This window comes from Pyxicephalus adspersus, chromosome 2 (assembly GCF_032062135.1).
Source record: "Pyxicephalus adspersus chromosome 2, UCB_Pads_2.0, whole genome shotgun sequence".
NCBI classification, from domain to species: domain Eukaryota; kingdom Metazoa; phylum Chordata; class Amphibia; order Anura; family Pyxicephalidae; genus Pyxicephalus; species Pyxicephalus adspersus.
Window position 1 is genome coordinate 56956168 of NC_092859.1, and position 4705 is coordinate 56960872.

The window sequence follows — 4705 nt, forward strand, 5'->3', positions numbered from 1 at the left end:
CTCTATCCAAGAACACATACAATTGGTAAAGGGCTGCAAGAGCAACCAGGGAAACGGAGCTGTCAGCTCTGTTTCCCTGATTGCTCTTTCAGTTCTTCACAGTCCCTAAAAATAACCCAAATTCTCCCACCATGACATTAATGGTGTTCAAATTCGGCATCTGAACAATATCTCCCTATTCGATCGAATAGCTGTCAAATCAAATAGTGAGATTTTTGACCAGCACTAGTTTCAAGGAAACATCCACTTCATTAGACCACAGTTCAAATATGTGTATAAATCATCAAGCTGTAGAACTAAAAACATATTAAACACGATTATGAAACACTTTTACGCAATAATTTACACAAATTTTGTTTATGACCATAAGTTGACAAAACATACTCTTTAAACCTCTGTCCTTTAATCAGTCTAAGGTGTCCAAAATTCTCTTGACTAGGGCACAGCCGATGAAGCCATGAGCCGCCCCTCCCCCAATTCAACCCAACGTACCCATTAATAGACCACACTGTTTTGTTGGATTAAATCGGCCATAGCAGCTCATTTTATTAACCAAATTTTACACATATGTACAACTTCAAACAACAAACATTTTATGACAGCCTTAAGTAACCCTTTGCTGTCCTGTCTTCCCTTCTTACCCTGTCATGTGGCCCTTCACTTAAATAGCTCCAGGCCAACTTATCCTTTCTTCACCAAATGTTATAATAAAAAATCTTCCAAAACTAGACATATATTCCAACCGAATATAGTCATAAACAAAACTGGTTAAAAGAAGGATTTCTCTGAAAACTTATACTGCTTTAAGAACTATAAAACGCAATGTACTTTATTGATGCGCAAAAAGATTACAGATATACTAGAGAATTTTCTTTATGGAATTAGTATTTGTGCATCAGCATGGAGATGTTCTATTGCCTGTGTCTTGTATGTATAGAATTGAAATATGGTCAATATATAATTTTTTAAAAATTCTGTAAGGAATTTGATGTTGGCAAAACCCTACTAGACACCTTAAGTCCCATCTTTGTTTTACTTTTGTTGTATGTACATTCTAGGGATGTGGAGCATATCCATGCAATCACACATGATTTTCTTACAACTGTTTTTACATAGTTTGATTTTTCACCAACTAAAATCTCAGCAATTATTTCTGGTAAAAGAAAAAAACACAATTTTTCACATTCCTGCTAATAAAATAGCCTGTTTTTCATTTGTGTGGTGTTTTTTTATTGTAAAAACAATTTAAAAGCAGATTACATTGTAATCTGCTTTTAAATTTCCCACCCGGACACACCCCTCAATACATCACCACTCGCATCACCACTCGCCGGAAGATGACACATCCTCCCGGGTGATGCGAGTGGGGATGTCCTGCCCGCCTCACACAGACGCTGCTGCTGCTGCTCTGCATCTCCGGGGAGATGCAAAGCACAATGCAGACCTTCTGCATTGTGCATCGCATCTTCCAGGAGATGCAAGCAGCAATACTAAATCCTGGGGGTGGTGCCAGCTCGCATCACCCCCAGAATTTACTATTGCTGCTCGCATCTGCAGTGAGATTTGAAGCACAATGCAGAAGTCCTGCATTGTGCTTTGCATCTCATTGCTGATGCGAGCAGCGACGTGGCCGGGACCCGGGTGGTATTTAAAAGCAGATTTGACCCCTGGCCACGCCCCCCAACAGACCGGCGCCCCAGCATCACAGCGGGACCATCAGATCCCCCATGAAGCGTGGGGCAAAGGTAAGGGGGGCTTCTAAAGTAACCCTGAGTGTCACTTGGGATTACCGCTTTTTGCATGTAAAATCCACCCTGAGACACACTCGGGATTACCGCTAGGGGGGTTAAAGTTCCTTTTGCAGGGCACTGAGTGCAGCTATTTCCTCAGAGCAGGGTACAGGGAACCAGAAGACGAGGGTGTTTGCCGTACAAAATGTAGAATGGGGATTCCTTGGTGCTGGTGCTGACATGGTTGTTATAGGAAAACTCCGCCCATGGTAGCAGTGATACCCAATCATCATGGTGGGCAGATACAAGGGCACAAAGATATTGATTCAAGACCTGAATACCTCTCTGTCTGCCTATTAGTCTGCTGGTGAAAGGCTGAGGAGAACTTCTCAGATATTTCCAGGGATTTACAAAAGCCTTTCCAAAAGCGGGAGGTAGATTGCACCCCATGAACTGATACTATATGCGTGGGCATACCGTGAAGAATAAAAATTTCACAGATGAAAATTGGTACCAACACAGCTTCTGATGGTAAGGCAGAAAGAGGTACAAAATGGGACATTTTTGAAAAGCGATCCACGACCACCTAAATAGCCATACAGCCAACAAAAGGTGAAAAATCCGTATTAAAATCCATAGACAGGTGACACCAAGGCTCCCTGGGAATGGGCAGAGAAAGAAGCGGTCCTGCTGGGGCAAAGGTAGATGACTTGGTCTGAGCATAGACAGAAAAGGCCTTTACATAGTCAGTCACATGCTCACGATGGTTGGGCCACCAGTGGAGATGGGAGATGAAAGTGTAGGTTCTCTGAACTCCCAGGTGACCAGAAAGTTTCGAGTCATGTACCCAACCGAAATTTTGGTGCGGAGTTGAGGAGACCAGGAGGGATAGCAAATCCCTGGATAGAGGTCAAGGCCAAAATGCTGGCTGGAGGGATGATAAAGTCTGGCTCTACAAATGAGCGAGAAAGTGCATCTGCTCGGGAGTTGGTGGAACTGGGTTTAAAGGTAATCACAAAATCAAAATGAGAAAAGAATATTGACCAACGGGCTTGCCATTGGAGTTGAGACGGAGAGCAGACTGCAAATAATGAAGGTTTTTGTGATCAGTAAAAATAGTAATTTTGTGAGGAGAACCCTATAAAAGGTAACGCCATTCTACCAAAGCTAACTTGATAGCTAGGAGTTCTCTGTCTCGGATTGAATATTTATTTTCTGCTGGAGAAAACTTCTTAGAAAAGAATGCACATGGGCGGTCTGCTCCAGTGGGGGTCTGAAAGACAAGAGCCCCCACTCAAACAGAGGAGGCGTCAACATCAATAGAAAAGGGTTTTGACACATCTGGCTTAACCAGAGCAGGGCCAGAAAGGAAAGCTTTCTTCAAAGCATGAAAGGCTTTAATAGCCTCAGAGGGCCTGTTCTTGAGGTCAGCAATGATGGGAGCTACTAGCGTGGAGTAATTTCTAATGAATTGTGGGTAGTAGTTAGTGAACTCCAGGAACCGCTGAGTGGCCTTAAGGCTGCAGGGTAGTGGCCAGTTAGAAATCGGCGAAACATTTTCAGGTTCCATGGAGAGACCCTTTTTGGAGACAATGTAGCCCAGAAAGGGCACCTTGCGAAGTTCAAACAGGCACTTCTCAGCCTTGGCATAGAGTCCGTTGTCTCTGAGTCTTTGTAGGACCAGGCGGACATGCTGTCTGTGAGAAGGAAAGTCAGGGGAAAAAACCAGGGTGTCATACAGATGGACTACAACACAGATGTAAAGCAGGTCACAAAATACCTTGTTGATAAAGTGTTGCAAGTCATTCGGGACATTACAGAAACCAAAGGGCATTACCAGATATTCATAATGCCCATGTCTTACATTAAATGCTGTCCTCCATTCCTCCCCCTCCTTAATCTGAATTAGGTTTTAGGCTCCTCGAAGGTCCAGTTTGGTGAAGACCTGGGCACCACGGACACAGTAAAAAAGCTTGGGGATAAGCAACAGCGGGTATTGGTTCTTAACAGTAACGTCATTCAGACCACGATAGTCAATGCAGGGACTGAGAGTCCCTGCACTAGCAGGGTAAGTAGCCTTAGTTACAGGGAGAAGTGTGGAACCAGATATGAGTTCCATAGCACATAGGAGTCATAGGAGTGGTGAGGAGAAAGCTGCTTGGCCTTGCATTTGGAATAAACCTCTTGAAAGTACTCCAAGTACTGAGTAGGGATGGATGGAGCAACCTCGGATGTGGAGAGAGCGAGCAGTTTGAGAGGCTTGAGACTAGTCAAACACTGGGAGTGGCAAGAGGGGCCCAAGCCAATACCTCTAGAGTGGACTGATCTAACACTGCAGAGTGTTGTTGAAACCATGGGAGTCCCAGGATGACCACAGATGAGGCCTGCGGAAGAACAAGGAAGGTGATGTTTTCCTGATGTAGCACACCTACAGACATTTTCATAGGCAAAGATTAGTCCATAGGACAGAGTGGTTTAATCCCCCGCAGAGATACGCAGGGGTTGAGGCAAAGGCTCTATAGGGCAGGCAAAATCCTTGACAAGGGAAGCGGAAATTAAGTAACCTGTCGCCAATGTGGTTCCTATCTTCAAAAGGCGATCAAAGTCATTACTAAGTAACTAAAGACTGGTTAGTTTAACATCCATAGTTGGAAAGGTCCTAGAGAGTTTGATAAAGAACACATAGAAGTGTTTCTGCTAGAAAAACATATTAAAAGTGATAGTCAACATGGTTTCAAGAAAGACTGAAGTTGTCAAACAAATTTAATCTCTTTTTATGAGGAAGTAAGTAAACAGGTAGACAATGGAGTAGCAGTTGATATAGTGTACTTGAACTTTGCGTAAGCATTTGACACAGTAGCCCACAGACAAATAATATGCAAGTTAGGATTTAGAAAAGTTAATCTGTAAACGGATAGAGAACTGGGCTTAGCCTCCGAAACTGTAAGCCCAAGTATGGCTTGGGGTAAAAAAAA